The sequence below is a fragment of the Lynx rufus genome, unplaced genomic scaffold (assembly GCF_022079265.1).
Source record: "Lynx rufus isolate CCGP_SWC_20201006 ecotype Redwood Valley unplaced genomic scaffold, mLynRuf1.p SCAF_8, whole genome shotgun sequence".
Classification (NCBI taxonomy): domain Eukaryota; kingdom Metazoa; phylum Chordata; class Mammalia; order Carnivora; family Felidae; genus Lynx; species Lynx rufus.
In genome coordinates, this window is record NW_025814896.1 from 45,257,276 (window position 1) to 45,277,385 (window position 20,110).

A 20,110-nucleotide genomic window follows, 5' to 3' on the forward strand; every position below is an offset into this window, starting at 1 on the left:
AAAAGAGAACTGACCCACATACTCTCCTGCGGCATGTCTGCCCAATGGCTGGTGTCCCTGGATGCTGCCTGAAGAGTCAGGAGGGGTCTTGAGTCAACAAGGATTTGTCAGGAATTAAATACAACTGCTAATGTAAAATAGTAGCCCTCCCCCATGATGATAACAGTAATATGCACACAGAGTACAGACCATGAAGGCTACTTGTGGGGCTGGCCCACTCCTTCTGGACCATGGAGGAACTATAAAAACATAGGCTCCATTCATTATTAAGTGATTTTATGTCAATGGATACACCTATTATAAAGTATTATAACCCTAACTTTTACGTCTTTTCATGAAAGCTTTTAGATGTTGTATCTTGTTAATGAATTCTAGCTTAAAAAGGAAAAAAAAGAAAGAGAGAGAGAGAGACAAACCAAGAAACAGACTCATAACCATAGAGAACAAACTGACGGTTACCAGAGGGGAGGTGGGTGTGGGGATGGGTGAATAGGTGATGGAAATAAATAAATAGATAAAATGATTTAAAAAATAAATAAATTCTAGTTTTATAAGGTAGGATATGCTCTCTTAGAAGATGTGAAAGACTAGGGAAACAGGGAAACCAACCAGGCACCTAGAGAGATTTTACACTCACATTGAGCTCAGGTGGATGAAACATTTTCCACAACTTAGTAATTTTTATAAAGCCATCTGAGTTTAGTTGTCCTTATTTACATGCTCACCAACTCTGAAGGGAAAATGGCATTTGTGTACATCAGAGGCAAAGGATCAAGTGGGCCTTGGAAAGCAAAGTGACGGTTGCCTTCCTGCCCATGCTGGGGTGCCCTGTGTTGCCTCGGATAAGGGAGCCTGGTATGCCTGCTCCCAGCACAGGAGGAGCTCCACTGGAGGAGCAGCTGGAAGTGCTCTGCCCTCAGTCCTCACACTGCTGTTCTCTGGGGTTGAACCTCTTTAAGGGAAAATAAAAACCTTTATCCTGTATGTTGCCTCAAGACCATTAAGCTGAGTCAAGATTACTGATGTCATGATCTCCATGGTAACCAACTTAATAAGCAAGAAGAAAACAAAAAGGATGGCTTAAAAACGGGGGGGGGGGAGATAGAATAAATAGGTATGGAAATAACGTGGGAGCCATAAAGGTTTTTTATTGTTTCTTGTTTGAGATGTCAAACATGACTCAACTACAGTGCAGGCAGGCCTGAGCCATTCAGGCAGTTGAAACCCTGGTAATAAACATAAATTACATACTCTACCATAGTTCCTACTTCTCCCACTCTTCAATCATGTCCCAGTTTTTGTTTGTTCTGTTTTTTTTTAATATAATTCAGTGCATTGAAATTATCACCATGGTAGTTGTTATAATCAAGGTTTTTATGGTAGTTTATGTGTTTAATCGAAAGGAGCCGTGCTGCCAGAGAGCCAGTGTCAGGCAGCACTCTCCGGTCACCACGGTGAAGCTTTGCTGGCCAACACCATTGCCATTGTCACCACTGCTCATTGACCCTCAATATGGTGCTCCAATGAAACCAGAGATAATTGTTGATTTAAAAAATTGAACTGGGATTTTTCTATCACAATTTTTAATCTGTGAGCAGGTCACAAAGATGTCTGATAATGTCCCGTGGAATTATATACAATTGGCAACCATTTTAATTAGTTTACTAGACAGCCTCCCTCCTCGCACACTGGGTCTGGGGTCACTCTGTGTTGGTAGGACCCCGGCTAGTGGCCCCCTGGGCCATATGACTTCCAACAACTCACCAATTGAGAGATAGACACACAGATGGATACACACCTGGGTGATCTGACTGACCCTAAAGGCAGGAGCAAATGCCAGACTCTGAAGGCGTTTGAGTAGCTAAGTTCAACTCATGCCCAGTACCCTGTCCATGACCATGGTTTATCATTTTGTCTTGTCAGATGTTGGTGCCTGACTCTGCTCTTCATGGGGAAGTTCCCACTGTCTCCCCTCTCCCCTCTCCCTACGTGTTCTGCTCTGCAGGAGCTGTTTGCTCTGGAGGATGCTGCCTTGGGCCCAAGAACCTTGGCCCCTCTCAGGGCAGCCATGCTGAGATCCCGGTTCCCTTGAGCTTGAAGTGAGACAGGACACCAGTGGCTTGGCTTCTCTTTCCCAACGTGCCTGCCCTCTGGCGAACCACCCCAGTGGATAGCAGATGGGGGATACAGCCCCCCAAGCCCAAATTCCAAAAGAATCTCCTTTGCAAAATAAAACATAACAAAACATTATGTAATTCAATACAACTATTCAATTTGTCTCATATTTTTTTACAAATACAAAAATATGCTAAAAGTAAGAAAAGCCAAGCCAAGTCAGGAGAAGTACTAATGAGAGTTAACATTTGTAAGTGTTATATTCCATATTCTTTATAAGAATGAACTCATTTAATCCCCACAGCCACCTTCGGTCTAGGAGCTCTTTTTTTTGATAAACCACATAGTTAGGTTTCCAGTTCATCTTCTCAGATGCTTTTTATGAACCATCCTCTGTCTCTCTCACTTTATCTCTCTTTGTCTCTCCCTATCCCTCCTCCCACCCCATCACATACACACAAATACACACATGCACGCACATACAAAGAGTACACATAATCACCATCCGAACATTGTCCTGGAGAAGTGCTTGAATTCCAGGCATGTGTACTACACATAATCAACTCCCCGAGCACAGTGGATGACCACTGCCTGCTTGCCTGCTTTTGGAGTCCTGTTCCTCACCCCTGCCTCCCCTATCCAGGTTCTTCCCAAGAGCCAAGTGGGTTTGTCCTTCCCTAAACCTGCCTCTCTACCCTGGCACATCACTTGTCCAGGTGTTGTGTTCTTTGTTTAGACTCTGATACACACCGTGGTTTGGACCTACATTCATACAGTCACCCCCTGCCTGTGTGGGCAGACTCTTCTGCCTAAACATGGGCCTGGGGCCTGTTCTGCATCTCTGGTTAGGAAGCTCAGAGCTGGAGACTTCATTTATAGACTTTGAATGTCGTATCAGGATTTATTGTGTGCTGACCACATGGCGGGCCCTGCTCTTGGCACCAAGTCTGCAGCAGTAAAGTGGGCAATTCCTGCCATCCTGGTGCCTGTGTCCTAGTGAGAGAAACACACGATGGACAGAGACACGATGCCAGGTGGTGGCAAGAAGAAAGCCCGAGAGATGATGGAGGATAAGGGGTGGGGGGTGGAAAAGGCCTCTCTGGTAAGGGTCACTTAAGCAGAGACCTGACACGGTGGGACAGTGGGGGCCAGGAGGAAGGAGCTGATTTCCCTTCTTCATACCTGTCAGAAACCCAGGCTGTCCCTGGGCCTGCCCCTTGCCCCCATGTGAGAACCGCCTCCACCTTGCCGCAGTCCCATGGGGACACACACCCAATGACACAGTATTGATGCTTTGCCTTTGATTTCACAGTTATTTGAAATGATTTGCACGACAGAAGCCAAACTGACGCAGTTCGAACATTTCAAATTTTGTACGTAAACCTTCCTTTTCTTTGTAACCTTCCGTACCTTTTTGCTCAAAGAAAACCAGAGCTATGTGGTGTTGTGACTCCCTTGAAACATGATTTCTATTTTTAATAAAGGGAAAAAAAAACCCAACTCAGATAAGAGTTTAGAATTTCAGGTATCCAAATGTTTGGAAAAGGTTAAATATTTTACCTAGATGGCAGTTGGCCTCTTAGGAATTCCTAGGGAAGGCATTGTGTCTGTTTAAGAAAAAAATGACAAAGTAACTGCTATTTTGAAGGCTCTACTTAACAGATGTGTAAAGTATAGAAATCTATGTATTATTAAATAATTCTTTATAATATGCTCAAGAATAAGCAATTTGTAAGCCTGTTTATGTTCTTGCCATCTGGGCGCATTCTGTCACCCATCTGTTTCATGTAATTATGTAATTATCAATATAAGGAAAGAATAGGTGATATAATTAACAAGAAAAACCGATCCACACTGAAGAGTAAAAATGACATGCATCTGTTGAATTGCTTTTTGTTTCTCTTCCTTCATTGTTAACTGTTTTTTTCATTTCACAGTTGTATTCAGCCTGGCGACTTGGATCGCACCCTTAGGAGAGCTGTTTTTGCCATGGTGTGCTCTTGCATGCTTTCTCTCTCTCTCTCTCTCTCTCTCTCTCTCTCTCTCTCTCTGTCACACACACACACACACACACACACACACACACACACACACACACCACACTTGAAGGCAGAATGATTAATAAAGTGTATGGGAGCTGACATAACTTTGACAGAAATGAGCAAGGTCTTCTTGGTGTTATTCATTGATTCTCTACCTCTGGGGAGAGCCCTGATTGTCATTTCCAGAACACATAATATAACAGCTAGAACTCTAGGAAATATTTAAATTAATTAGTGACAGATGGAAGGACTGGGCCAGTGTGTGGCCCTCACATAGGATATTGGAGAGAGGAGCTGCTTTAGAAAAATTCCCCTACTTGGTATTTTTAATGTCAAGGCTCAAGCAATACATGTCATTTTATGATAGTACCCAATGGATTGGGTTCACTTCCACACAATCCCACTAGTTAACCATTCATTCGTGTAATGGATGAAACGATGATGCCTCCCTGGTCTTTACAGATAGCAATGCAGAGCAAGTGGCCACCCACTCTTCCGTCTGCCCAGGAGAACTGACCTTCTCCCTGTGACTTGGGATAAGCAGAGGGGTGCACGTGTATATCTGTGGAAGGACATTGCAGTGATTTCTCCATTTCTGTACACCCCCACTCCTGTTCTCCAGAGAACAGACGCCCCCCACAGGGGTTTGAGGGAGCCCTCATCATGACAAAACCTTGGATTTCAGTTCTAAAGTATACAAAGAGGAGGCAACCCCCTGAGCCACTTAGATGACAATGGTTACCAGAGATGAAGAGAAATCTCCACACTTCCTTCCACTGATTTAAGGATCAGGAGCAGGGCTCCCATGCAGGCTTCTTGATGTGCTTTGCAGACCATCTTGCCCTTCCTTCCAGGGCTACCCCCCTCCTCCCCTCCCCCACTGCCTGTTCAGGGTGTGTGCACTGGAGGGGGCAGGATACTCAAGAGGGAAGTCCCAGTGTTGCAGACCCATAAAACTGCACAACAGCTCCCACCAAGGAGTTAAGCTTCACTCACAAACTAGAAATCTCTAATTCAGTCAGTTTTTGATATCTGACTAAAACTGTTTTTTAAAACGGTGCCACACACCAAAGAGGGCTGGCTCTGTTTCCCCTTGCTAGGTGATCATTTTACACATTGAGATGGTGTTGTTTTAACAACCTGTCCTCCTTGTCGTGGCCCACGACAGAGCCTCCTGAGCCCACTGTGTTGGTCCAGGTCTGGCTTGCTGGTTGACCTCCTGCATGCAGAGGCTTGTGTAAGGGCAGCCACTGACTTCCCGCCTCCCCTGGTCTGTGATGTAGAAGAAAATAAATAACTGGCTCCCACCTAGGTTCCTCTTTGTTCCTTTGAATGGTTTTCTTTGATAAATTCTCCATAAACATAATGCGAAAAACCATCCCCCAGTCTATTTGTATTTTGAATTATTCTGTGAATTTATCTTAAGCTATGGGCACCCAATGAACAACTATATAAGAGAAAACCACTAGGCCCCCCGTGGGGAGAGTATTTTAAAGGAGTAAGTAATAGGGACAAATGTGGCTAGATTACTTGAGGGATTTAGTGTGTTGTGACTTAATATTTACTTATTTCCTTAATTCCACGTTAAAATGATTTAATTGCAACCATACTGACTGATCCATTAAGGATTTTAAAAGGAAGAATACAATCTGATTCCTAAAGAACCTTTCTTGTGTCATTTCTAGTTTTGAAAAGGTTTTATCAATGATTTTTTTTAAGAAACATTTCAGTTTATGTTTCTTAGTCTTTTTTTTTAACAAAAGAGCATGGGGTGGTGGTTTTCCATGAGAAAATTATTATAAAAGAGCTATTTATATATACATCGTATTCAGCTAAAAAATAAAAATGAAAAAAAATCCTTCTGTTTCATACCAAACCAAATTAAAAATCATTAAAGCTTAGACTAAATGGTTTTCATTTAACCCTCAAAAGTGGCATTAATTTTTCAAGTGGTAACTGTTGCTTAAGATGCTATTGTGCCTGTGTGATAAATGTTTAATGATTTGGTAGTACATGCATGGCTTAAAATCCATTATTTATTGCACCTTCGCTTGCCTGGCAAAGGTGATGATTTTATAGCCCCAGCAGTCATGCAAACACATTTATACCAAACCGATGACTGATAATAAATTTCCTTACTGTAAATGTCAGTGGGTTTCATGTGTTGCTGCCATTACATCTTGTTTGGAAGCCGAATGCTACACAGTTATGGGAGGCGCCAGATGGTGTCATTAACACGAACGCTGGAACTGTTTACCGCTGACGTGCATGTGAGAAATTAGAAGTGCCGGCCTGTCTTTGCACTGAAGCATGATGTCAGTGGTGCACAGGTGTAAAGACAGGGCAATATGCTTGCCTATTCCCTTCCGTCCCACCAACAGGGATTTTAGGGGGTTTCTTTTTGAAAATAGTTTTGTGTTTGAACATAGAACAGAATGAACCAAAGGGGAATACTTTCCCAAAGACTCCTGCTTGATTTTGTGTGTGGGGTCCCAAACACCCTGAAAGTCACACCTGCCATCCCATAGGTGGTTCCCAGCTATCAGTGGCAAGCCAGCTCCCCTTCCAGGCATGGCAAGGCCTTTTGTACTAATTAATTACAGCAGGATTGTTATTGCTGTGTGTGTGTGTGTGTGTGTGTGTGTGTGTGTGTGTGTGTGTGCGTGTGTCTGTGTGTGTGATAACTTCAGATATATAAATGCTTATTTTGGAGAATTTTCTGTTGACAGCATGGAATTAGCCTTTCCAAAAAGTGTTGTCAAAATCATTAGGAATTGATTCAAAGAATGAGGAAAAGAAGGAAAGTGGGAATGTTCTGTACTAATTTCTTCCATGCAATAGGCACTTCTTTTCTTTTTTTTCTTTTCAAATTTTTATTTAAATTCCAGTTAGTTAACATACAGCACAACGCTGGTTTCAGGAGTAGAATTCACTGGTTCATCACTTACCTACACCCAGCTCTTCTTTTCGCAAGAATTTGCAGTGGGACCAAGACCTTTACTTTCCCTGCTCTGATATGAAGTATCTGAATGACTGAGATTAGCCTCCCTGTGTTTTATTAAAATATCTCTCTACTTTAATTGGGCAGTGACCACTCCCATTTATAGTATTTCAGCTTCTTCCTGCTGAGATTTCTGCCTAGCCCTCTTCTTTTCAATTTAAAAAGAGTCTGGATGTATTGTCTTCCTTCATGCAAGTCCTTCCCTTGAATCATTGATTCTGACCAAATTCCTTTGAACTTTGTTTTTAGCCTTAGCATTCTCCACAGGAATGTTCAGAAAGGCTTCTTCCTTCAAAACAATCATTGTGCATTGCTCTTACAAAAAACTCCAATGAACATTTTGGTGTGCAGAATTTTAAAGTCATGTGAAAAAGAATACAAACCATTGTTTGCTTTGAGATGAAAGAGATATGCTTAATTTCTTCAGACTCACCCAGAGATACAATTGGATGTCAACAGGAATAATGAGCCTAATTGAAAGACTGAAAGCATGCTTGAAGGCACAACTTCCAAACGAAAATTAGAGTCAGGACATGCAGGCCCGTGTTGAAAAGAACCAGGGGTGAAAATAAAGAAATGTTGGGGAGACAGCAAGATTGAAAAGCTGCATCTGTGGAACAGCACTCACTTAGACAGAGATGCTCAGGAAAATGACTGCTTCTCCTCCACAGGTGTCATTTTCCTAACAAATGAGCCCGAGGCCTAAACCAGCAGTGCAAATATCCAGGTACTCAACCTGGGCAAACAGCTTATCCCCTGGGAGAACAAATAGAAAGTTCTCATCTTATTCTGTGTCCAAAGGTGGGAGATGGCAGCATGAACACAGTTGGTCATTGGCTTTCTCTCCTAGCTTCCTCTCCAGACCCCTGCTCCACTCCTTGCATCCCCTTCTGTGTCTGCTTCCTGTATTGTCCAGGCAGGACCATCCTGCCTTCTCAGGACATCACCTGAAAATGCATTAGTAAAGACTGATCTGTATTTCAGTGGGATGTGTCACCCTTGCAGACCCTTGTCCTGGCTTTTCGCCTCGCATCCAGAAAGTTGTTCTCTCCCTTGTCCATCTGGACATATTGATCCTTTCAAATCCAACTCAGCCAGCACTTTATGTAAGAAGACTTCCTTGCCATCCTAGACCACCCAAACATCAGCTGATCCGACAGCCTCCCAGCTGGGTCCAGAAGAACTGCCTAGCTCAGCACAGCTCATACTGCTGGCCCACAGTAACCTGAGCTAAAGAATGTTTGTTCTTTCGATTCACTCAGTTTTGGGTTGGTTTGTTACACAGCAATAGCTTCCTGACACACTACCCTTATCACTGCATTTTATATACTGTATTTTATTTGTTTATAGGTCTGTCATCTGACTTAATGAGAATTAAAGATGGGAACCATGCCTCATTCTTACCTCAGCACACTGGTCAGTGTTTGGCACATGGTAGATGCTCAATGTGTATTTGTTGAGTTGACATTGTTGCATTAAGCTCTACATTAAAGTTTTGATGGCAGAATTTCAGGCAGCAGGATACTGAATAGGCTTATCCTAATGCCCTCAGAATCATTCCACGTATCCACCTGCCTTCTCCACCAAGTTAGACTGGCTTTGGAATTTTATATGAATGCTTTTTCTAATTATTTCTCTGACTAGGGACAGGACTCTGTACACTGTAACCCTCTGCTATGTATATGTAAGTTCCTTCTGTAGGAATGAGGGAAGATTCCAGTCTACTTCCATGATATTAAGTGCAAAATATTTTCAAGCCAGTGGCTAAGTATCAACTGTTCAGGCATCCCTGATAAGCTACGTGTCCCATCCTTTACGATGTGGAATGGAAAGAGGATGACTGGAGGTCCTCTTTCTTTAAGCAAGTAGTATTCAGATGGATGATACCCCGTACATTCTCCATAACCCTCACTCTTACTTTTTTAGAAAGGGAAAACAACAAACAATACAACTTTTTTTTTTAATTTAACAAAAATCTCAAGAAAATAAATTTATCACAGATTATTTTTCTGATTCCTTGCCTAATTATTAAAACATTCAGAGTCAAATTCTTTATTGTAAACACATTCAGATATGCAATTTTCATTTAATACCTGGAGGACCATTCTTGTCTTCAGATACCTAAAAGAGAATGTCTTCACTTCAGAAGGGCATTATTTAACAGGAGGAGTGCCTTCCTTCACTTTTGAATTTGAGTGTTTGCAAAACCTTTGAGGCCATACCTTCATTTTATTTTATCACAAGTGGGTCTTTCATGGGGATATAGAAATTGAGAATAATTAAGCAGCAGTGAAGTTTCTCAAGAGAGACCTATGCACTGTAGTAGTAATTTGTGCTTTGAAAACAATACAGGATCAGGTTATCGATCCTGCAAACCATTTCCTTGCCATGGATTTGCTTCATTCCTGCCTTTCCCTGTGTGTTCACACTGGAGAAGTCATTTCTTCCCTTTGTGGGGGACACTGTATGAAAGATGATACCTGGAGTGCCAAGTAGCTGAAACATGCCAGACAAGATTCAACTAGGGTGATGCAGAGGCTCTGGGGACATTTCTAAACACGTGACATGAGGGGCACCTGGGTGGCTCAGTCGATTGAGCGTCCAACTTCGGTTCAGGTCGTGATCTCACAGTTTGTGGGTTCGAGCCCTGTGTCGGGCTCTGTGCTGACAGCTCAGAGCCTGGGGCCTGCTTCAGAATCTATGGCTCCCTCTCTCACTCTTTGTCCCTCCCCTGCTCATGCTCTGTCTCTCTCTCTCTCTCTAAAATAAACATTAAAAAAAAATTAAAAAAAAATAAACATGTGACATGACTCAAGGTAGGAAGGAAGGGATATGGAGCCATTTGAGGTTATCGTGGTACATGTGCCAGTGTGCCTGACATTGGGGATCAGTGAATCTTGTGTCTCTGAAAAACCATCAGTGGATCTCCCTTGCCAATGCTCATGTATGCATCAAAGCAATAATACTTCTTTTTACAGTTTGTTTATTCATTTTGAGAGTGAGAGAGACACAGGGAGGGAGGAAAGAGAATTCTAAGCAGGCTCTGCACTGCCAGCAAAGAGCCTGATGCAGGACTCAAACTCACAAACTGTGAGATCATGACCGGAGCTGAAATCTAGAGTCCGCTCAACCAACTGAGCCACCCAGGTGCCCCAAAGCAATCAAACTTTTAATGATTTTATGAGCTGCTTGTCAAGGGCAGTTACTTAATTAAAAACAAGTAAATCAATTTATCAAATCTAAGACACTATCATTTATAAATTGTACCTTATTTATGTACCATGAAGGAAAAAAAATGGCAAATTAAGCTATGACACAGTGTTTTAATGGGAGTCCTGAATAGAATATGAATCAGTCATATAAATCTCATTGCTTTGAAATTTCTTTCATCTATTCAGAGAAGAGAGGCAATTTACATTCCCTTCAATTGCACTGTTTGCTATGTGATGGGAATAAAACTTTTGCCGGTGTCTCGGTAACAAAATGTAACACAGGTATCTACTTGTGGGTATCTGTCATCCTTTATTTGCTCCTATAAAGCACTTGATTTTTGCATTGCAAGAAAATATGGAATGACAGCCATTCCTCCAATGACTAATATTTGCTTCACTAATATCAAATTTGCACCCTGCCGTTCAGTTTTCAGGCCTTTATGGGAACACAGTAAGTGTTCATTTTAATGCCAAATCATGCTGCAGTCTTTTTGAAGACATTGTCAGTAGCAGTTGCACACATAACACACAGGATTCTCTGGAAGTTATGCCAGTGAATAGCCATGAACAAGTCACCCACACCCAGGAAAGGAATTGTGTCACTGCCGCTGCCTGCTGACTGCAGTGATTAAGATGATATTGACTGTGAGGTTGATTTCAGGGATGCCAAGATGTGAAAAAAGTGTGCCTCCTAGAATCGATGAAATCCAGTAAAGGTCACTCAACTCAACTCCCAAAACACTTTTCTTCTAATGTAAATGTGTAAGAATGGCCACAAGCGAGTGCCATAGGGTGGCAATGATTTTCACTTTTTATAATGTTTGCAAAATAATGAGAATATCCAGATGAGGAATAAGGGTGTACAAAGGATTGGTACAGATGGAGTTGATAAGAGCAATATAAGAAAAATGCAAGTTGAAGAAGTTTACGCAATGTATTATAGCAGTTTAAGGAACTATGGCCAAGGCCACTAGGTTGCCCCCAATAGCCATTGCTCCCTTTAGACTTAATAATGGAACCTCGATTTTATCCAAGGCAGCATTGCACCCAACTCTTTCCCAGCCTCCCTTGCATCAGGCATAACCATATGATTCAGTTTTGGCCACTGAGATGGAGGCAGAAGTAGTTGGAATGGGAATTCTGGGAAGGACGCTTAAAGGGAGTGGCTCAGCTAGGAGGGAGGCTCCTTTTTTGTTCCCCCTTCTCTTCTTTCTGCTACCTGGAGTGCGGATGTGATGTCTGATCTCCAGCAGCCATCCTGGGCCATCTGTGAGGATGGAAACCTTGCACTAAGATGGGGAGTTAGGCAGGTAAAAGTCTGGGTCTTTGATAAGTTTATGGCACTCAGTAACCCTGGACTTCATATTTCCAGATTCCCTTCGCGTAAAAGAGAAATTGTCTTCCATCCTGTTAAAGCTACTATTTTCTGTTTAAGCTAGGTTTTCTGTTGTAGGCAGCCAAGCCCAACCCTAATTTATACAGGAATCCTCTTTCTTTCAGGTAGGATTCAATCTATGTGGGAGAATGCCACAAGAATCTATTATGCTCCCACTGTCTGCCCTGGATAATGTGAAGAATGTAAAGAAATTAAAGATATATAATTATTTAAACAACAATTCTTCATGGGTAGTATTACTAATAACTTTGCAGAGGGCTTCATTCGCCTCCCACATATTTCATGAGTGCCTAGAGTGTACCTGGAGTAGATCATTCACTAACCACAGCCCACTCTGCCCATGTAGCATGATTTGGGGTATGCTCTTTATCATGCTAAGAATGCAAGCCAGGGGAGCCTGGGTGGCTCAGTGGGTTAGGCGTCCAACTCTTGGTTTCAGCTGAGGTCATGGTCTCACAGTTTGTGGGATTGAGCCCCATGTCGGGCTCTGTGCTGACAGTGCAGAGCCTGCTTGGGATTCTCACTCTCCTTCTCTTTCCGCCTCCCCCACCTTCTCTCTCTCCCAAAGTAAATACATAAACATTAAAAAAAAAAAAAAGAATGCAACCCAGAGGGGTGCCTTGGTGGCTTAGTCAGTTAAGGGTCTGACTTTTGATCTCAGCTCAGATCTTGGTCTCACCATTGTGAGTTCAAGCCCATGTTGGGCTCCATGCTGTTCATGGAGCCTACTTAAAAAAAAAAAAAAAAAAAAAAAAAAAAAAAAAAAAAAAGAATGCAAGTGAGAAAGTGTCCTTGGGTTATCATTGCTCTCAGCAGATACCATAGGCAGTTCACATTTTTCTGAAGTGCTTGGGCTACAAAAAGTGTTGGGAAAGTTAAGAGAATCCTTCATAAAGCAAAGCTCAAAATCATAGCATCTTCTTCACAGTTTTTTCTTACTCTGTCAGGACATTGGCATTGGTGTTCATATCAGATTCTTGAACACTTCTAATGATTTTAGCTGAAAGGCTTTCCATAATTGTAGTTTGTATCTGTGGAAGTGATTTCTCACTTATTAGTTCTCTTTTACATATCTGTTCCTCTCTACCCTTTCTTTATTTGGTAAATAATGGCAATACTTTGCCCCAAAGAGGGTAACTTGTGAACTTTGAAATTTGAAACTGACACTGATATCAATCTGTCATTTATTTTGATCATATTGGGAAACAAAGAGTCTCAAAAAGAGAAAAAAAGGGAATACAGAAGCATAAGAAAAAAATTACATTTATGAAGGAAAAGGAGGCCTATTAAGAATTTCAGAAATTCTATTCCTAATGGCTTTGGATCTCCCCATCTTCCATTTCCTTGCATGGACAGAGCTCCCTTTGAAGTCTTTGGAAGCTTTCTGTGAGAAAAATATATATACATGGGTGTGGAGCTGAAAATTGAGCTCATTGTTTTGCCCTTTTAAAATGTGTTTTTCGAAGATTTGCCTTTCATATTGCAGATGGGAGAGAGGATGTGCAATTTTACCTTGTGTAACATCTTTGCCTGAAAAGCTCAAAGTATTTGTAGATGTTGTTTAATGAATAGTTCCCATGTTTGCCTGCTGAGGAAGGCAGAGGTTTGTGTAATTTACTTCCATTTTACACCTGAAGAAACTGATATTTAAGGAAAAGAGGCTCAGAATTTCAACCAGTAGCAGAATTAAGAAAACAAGCCCAAACCTTGCCACCGGGCTAATGGTGCCATGTCTAATGATCCTGGAAGTTGAACATAACCTCCGAATGAAATGGTATCATTAGAAAAAAATTCACCATAGACATTATCATATTCCATTTTAGTATGAACCTTGCATTTATTATGTAGCATCATTTATATTTATTTTGACTGCTTCCTAGTTTATTGGCCTATTTGTAATTTCAGTAACTTCCGATTTGGGATCTATTACTGAAATTGAGTTTTAATAATGCTTTTGTAGTCATTCTAACTCATTCTAAGTAAGTGCATAAGAGAAACCAAACTGGATGTGGAAACACAGAACTAAAGTCTATCAGATAAAATTGCATTTTGAGCAATTTTACACAAAATAGTTAACAGAAATTTTAGTTTTAATTTTAACACAAAATAGTTAACAAATATGCATGAAACTCCAAACTATGAATTTAAGGTCTCTTGGTAACTGTATGTGAATCAGGGCATAAATTCAACTGACTGTGTACATCAACATCATTTTTAGTAAAAAGATCAGATTGAATCCCAAGTAGTTCTGATTATGTCTAAATCATTTGTTTGCTCATTTAAGCAACTGGCAAAGAGCCAACTAAAACAATTTCAATCAGTGGAAATCATGTCAGTACTCTTTAAGAAGGGCTCATGAAAAAGTTCATGTATCTTTACCATTATCTTTATGGTATATTGGTATATGGTATATTATTTTATACCAAAAGTTAATATATCTTTTACCATTTATTGAATCTCTAAAAATGTATGGCAGGAATCATTTAGATAAAATGAGCAAATCAGGGGGCGCCTGGGTGGCGCAGTCGGTTAAGCGTCCGACTTCAGCCAGGTCACGATCTCGCGGTCCGTGAGTTCGAGCCCCGCGTCGGGCTCTGTGCTGACTGCTCAGAGCCTGGAGCCTGTTTCCGATTCTGTGTCTCCCTCTCTCTCTGCCCCTCCCCCGTTCATGCTCTGTCTCTCTCTGTCCCAAAAATAAAATAAAAAAACGTTGAAAAAAAAAATTAAAAAAAAAAAATGAGCAAATCAGAACCCAAAGAAAACAAATGCCTCAAAAAACAAAAATGTAGTTCCTGACTTCAGGAAGCAAACTGTCTCAGTGGAGGGCAGCAAACAAACCAACTAAATTAATAAGAGCAACCAAAACCTCCTCTGACGGCTCATTCACGGACAAGTCTTGCGCTTCGGAAGCTCACAGGAAATTACAGACAAATATGTCACAACTTAAACTTGTGCCCATTTCTGTTCCCTATTTTCTCATCTCAACTCCTGTCCCCCTTGACATGATCTTTGTTGTCATTTCCCTCCCCACCTCAAGCTCAGCTGTAGAATTTTCTACCAGGAAAATCCCATAATATTCTTTCCTCTCCTGTCTGGGACTGAACGGAAAGTCTGTATTTTAAACTCATTATGGGACTCACGGTCAATTTCAAGGAACATTTCTTTTAGCCTTAGAAGGTCTGTGTATATACCATAATAGGTGTTGTATTCCTTCATGCTGGGATACATGTTGATCTCTACATTTAAAATTATCCCTAGAGGTGCTTGGGTGGCTCAGTTGGTTAAGTGTCTGACTCCTGATTTTGGCTGAGGTCTTGTTCCCAGGGTCATGGGATCAAGCCCTACTTCCGGCTCCGTGCTGAGCATGGAGCCTGCTTGAGATTCTCTCTCTCCAGCTGCCTGAGTGGTTCAGTCAGTTGAGTGTCGGACTCTTGATTTCAGCTCAGGTCATGATCTCACGGTTTGTAAATTCGAGACCCTCATGGGGCTCTGTGCTGACAGCGCAGAGCCTGCTTAAGATTCTCTGCCCCTCTCCCTCTAGTGCTCTCTTTCTCTCTTTCAAAAATAAACATTTTTGTAAAAAAAGATTCTCTCTCTCCCTCTGTCCTTCCCCCACTTGCACATGCACACTTGCACTCTCTCTGTCTCTAAAAATAAAAATAAATAAAAGATAAAATAAAATAATCCATTTGTCTAAAAATGCTAACCTAGTATCATTAGAAAAAAGAATTATAAGTGTCTTCACAAGACATGGAGGTAAGAACCTAATTTCTCACCCATATTGTCATCACCAGTGTGGTATGTAGTTAAATAGCTTACAGAATTTCCTCTGTTTTATCTTTGAAATGACTTACTATCACAAGGCACATTTAATTTCTGTCTATAAAATATAAGCCAGTAGATAAAGCCTTATTTTTATTTCACTATTAAGAAAATTAAAAAGCAAGAATAAAAAATTAGGTCTCCAGTGTGTTGGGCATTTTCAGTGGATCTTCAGACAAAGAAAGGAAAAGCTGGCTTGACTTAGAGGATCTTCCATACCTGATGGTATGGTTTGTTTTGTTTTGTTTTTATTTTTGTTTTCGTTTTTGGTTTTTTTGCTATGGAAACCTGTGGCTTGAAGGAATCTAAAGGGAGGAAATATTCTGCTTTCCTTCAAAAAATGACTGGTACTCCTGCTTATGGGCAAAATAAACCCTTTATAAAGCAGCAGAAGCCATCTTAATTTGCGGTCATCACTGAAAGACATTTCCAGGCTGGGAAGAATTTTTTTCAAGGTACTTAAAAACCATCTACCCTAACAAAAGAAAAATGTGGTTTTTTCGGGTCACTTCACCATACCTGACGATGAATATGTTTTTAATTAAAGCCTGGACACAAAACTGGCTTACTGAAAATCATTGTGATGCCTGATCACTTTCCTGAGACACCTACCATCATTGGTACTGATGGCTAACTCTTGACACCCCTGAGGCCACTTTATGTATTCAGCAGTTAGAAAGGTGATTTCTGAGGCCTGGCAGCTGTTGGTGTTAAAGCTATTGTGTGGGAAACAAAAACCATTCTGTTCTGTTCCCCAGCCGCCTTTGTATCATTGATACAGGAGCTATTTCATAAATGGGTTATAATTCTTTACCAGGGAATTTCATTACTGCCTATGCTTCAGTGTTAATGTGCACTTCCAGATAGCAGAGGGGAATGTCTGAACATACCCCTGTGGAAGGAATCTTGGAGTTCTGACCTCTGTCAAGATGCTGGCATTTTAAGTCTGTTAATTGGACCTGTGATTAAATGCCATCATACTGAGGGGGTTTTGGGGTGATAGTGGAGTTTGGAGCTGACAGCCAAGAAAGAATTCTTGAAGACATCTTTGGTGCAAAAAGATGATTTTATTAAAGCACAGGGACAGGACCCGTGGGCAGAAAGAGCCGAACTGGGGTTGTGAAGACTGACTGATTATATACCTTCAGGTTGGGAGGGGTTAGGGACAGCGTAAGTCTCTAAGGAATTTTGGAAGCAAGGTTTCCAGGACCTTGAGGGGCTAGCTGTTGTTAGGCAAACATCTTTTATTACTGTCTAGTAAAACCTCAGTCATGAGACCCTTCAGATGTACGTCAGGTGCCATATGCTTGGAATTAGAACTGCCAACATATACTTGGAGGTTAAAGATAAATGAGGCTTGCAAAGTAATTTTTATGTGTTTAAGGAGACACAGGATCCTGGGGGGTCAGGCATAATGTTCAGCTCTTTTGCCCCTAGCAAAATATCATCATCAAGGCAGCTGAGCTCCTACAGGGAGGTCACTCTGCCTGTTTCAAGGACTTGTCAAGGGGCTGTAGGCAGTAAGGGAATTTAATTTTTCATTTGCCTTTGTTTCCCACATCTCCATGGCAAGCACTTAAACCCCCTTACATCTTGATGAAGGTGATATTAGGAAACAGAGTCTATAGGTTGGTTTCTGGAGATTAGGCTATGGATAAGATTGCCTTTTTCTTCCAGTTTACTAAGTTATCTGTAAACTGAAGGAGATTCCTGTCCTGCATGACTGTGATCTCTATCAGTCAGCCACTTGCTTTCTTTCCTTCCCCCCTGTTCTTGGGCAGCCAGGAGTGTCCAAGGAATAGCGTACATATCCCCCCTGGGAGAGGGGTTGCTGTTAGCCTGTACTTTGCCCTCAGCTTGCCCCACACTCTCTCATCAATACCAACTTCTATGCTCCCAGTCTTCCTTGTGGTAAACCACCAGACCCAAGGCTGGCTGGAGTGTGAATCAGCTGCCACCCTACCTGTCTTGGAAATAAATCAATCAAAACACAGTTCATGGTGGCACCCACATATACTGGAATTAACTGCTTTTCTCAAAAAATTCTTCATTGACCCCTCTTGGGAAATTCTTCTAGGCCAGATTAGCGTGACATTTATTTGGAGAACAGACATTTTTTCACCCAAACGATACATTCATTATTGTCATTTGGAAAATGTGTCAGGTTAGGGAACTTTCAGTTGCATATAGAAGAAACAAGCTGTCCTAAACAACTGAGGAAATGTGGTAGACTGCATCCTTCTCCCCAGCTATTCCTCTCTCCCTGAGCTCTGCCCTTTGAGGTTCCTCCCACTACAGGTGAATCTCCTTCCCCATCTCATGGATAGTGGGCTCAGCCACATGACTTTCTTTGGCCAGGCTGAAGAGGTATTGCTTAGTCTTACTTTATGCACTTCTACCATTGCCAGAAGAACATTCGCCAGCTATCTCTCATCAAAATAAAGACGGAGATGTGAGGCCAATCTGGAATCTGCAAGTTGGAGCCAAACCCAGCTGAATCCAGCCTTCAGATGTACTATAACCCAGAGATGCATGAGTGAGGAAAAACAACAGCTGTTTTAAGCCAATGCCTTTTGTGGTAGTTTGTTATGTAGCACTACTGTGGTAATAGCTGACTGATATTTATTGCTCATATAATTGAAGATTCCAAAGGCAGTGTGGGTTTCAGACAGAGTGTGAAAGGAGTTTCTTTTTTTTTTAATTTTTAATGTTTATTTATTTTGAGAGAGAGAGAGAGAGAGGGGGAGAGAGAGAGCATGAATGGGGGAGGGGCAGAGAGAAAGGGACACACAGAATCTGAAGCAGGCTCCAGGCTCTGAGCTATCAGCACAGAGCCTGATGCAGGGCTTGAACCCACGGACCATGAGATCATGACCTGAGCCAAAGTTGGTCACTCAACTGAGCCACCCCGGTGCCCCTCTTTTTCTTTTAATGTTTATTTATTTTTGAGAGAGAGAGAGAAAGAGAGAACAAGTGGGGGAGGGGCAGAGAGACAGGGAGACACAGAATCCAAAGCAAGCCCCACAGAACCCAATGTGGGGCTCAAACTCACAAGCTGTGAGATCATGACCTAAGCCAAAGTTGGAGGCTCAACTGGCTGAGCTACCCAAGAACCCTGAAAGGAATTTCTGTTCCATGTCTCTGTGATTCTGTTGGGGCTTCAACCAAGATTGTTTCCTGCTTGGTGTCATGATGACTATACCATTTCAGGCCCAATACTATCTAGAAGGCAAGAGGTTTCTCTTTTTCAACCACCATATAAAAGTCCTGGGATTCAGTCTGATTAGGCCAACATAGGTCATGTGTCTATTCTGGGCCAATTATTGAGCAAGGAGGGTATGGTTATGTGACTTGGTTTATGTCAGCTGGAGTCCCCTCTTAAAGATGGGAGCAAGCTCAATCTCTTCCAGAATTCATGGTGTGCTTCATTAAAGGTGGGAGCATGCTGAAAGGCACAAGCAGCATTAATTATGGAGAGTCTAAAATATCCAAACATTACATTATATTACATTATTTGGGTCAGACCTATTCTACCTCCATATTGCTAGGCTAGCTAGAGCTAGAGATAAGGGTTCTATCCTCTAAATTTCACATGTTCCTTGGTGGATGGCAAAGCATGTGGCCACATCCAAGCTACCTCAGGCACTGGAAGGTCAGTGGGAGCCAAGCTTTACATAGGACTTTACCATTAGCCTACTGGATTTCCAAACTCTTAGTAACTCACGATTTTAAGAAAATTCAAAATAGATTTGGTCTATTGGAATTTGAATATCTCTGAGCTGTAGGATGAGTTAATGCTGATGTGATGAGAATTTAACTGAGTGGGGTACATTGGTGTGGCTGTCATTCCACTGCCTTATGGACTCCATTGTAACTGATGAGAAGTCAGTTGTAATTCTTCCAGACATCAAATAAAAAATGTATGTTGAATTAATGAATTAAAAATAGAACTAAGGTCAAACTGAAAAAAGGTGGGAGTAGTCGGTGGGGGGAGCCCATCCGACTCTTGTTTTTGGCTCAGGTCATGATTTCATGGTTCATGGGTTCACTGACAATGCAAAGCCTGCTCAGGTTTCTCTCTCGCTCTCTCTCTCCCTCTCTGTGCCCCTCCCCCACATGCTCTTTCTCTCCCTTTCTCTCAAAATAAACAAACTTAAAAAAAAATAGAACTAAGGACTATCGACACAATAGAACATCCTTTCAAGAATACCCTACTCTTTTTATCTCTTTGTAAATCTTTCCTTCATACATTTACTGCTTCCACTGAAGCCTTTGCAGGAAAGTGAATCAAATAAATCAACTCAAGAAAGTTTTCCAAACATGGGCATTAAAATGATCACCAGTAGGGGCGCCTGGGTGGCTCAGTCGGTTAAGCGTCTGACTTCAGCTCAGGTCACGATCTCGCGGTCCCTGAGTTCGAGCCCCGCGTCGGGCTCTGGGCTGATGGCTCAGAGCCTGGAGCCTGCTTCCGACTCTGTGTCTCACTCTCTCTCTGCCCCTCCCCCGTTCATGCTCTGTCTCT

General features: G+C 41.8%; 1 protein-coding gene across 1 annotated transcript in view; it reads left to right on the plus strand.

The window, feature by feature from the left end:
* Positions 1 to 20,110, plus strand: part of CFAP61 (cilia and flagella associated protein 61) — a 270,944-nt gene that overhangs the window by 136,106 nt on the left and 114,728 nt on the right. The gene's annotated exons all lie outside the window — the stretch shown is intronic.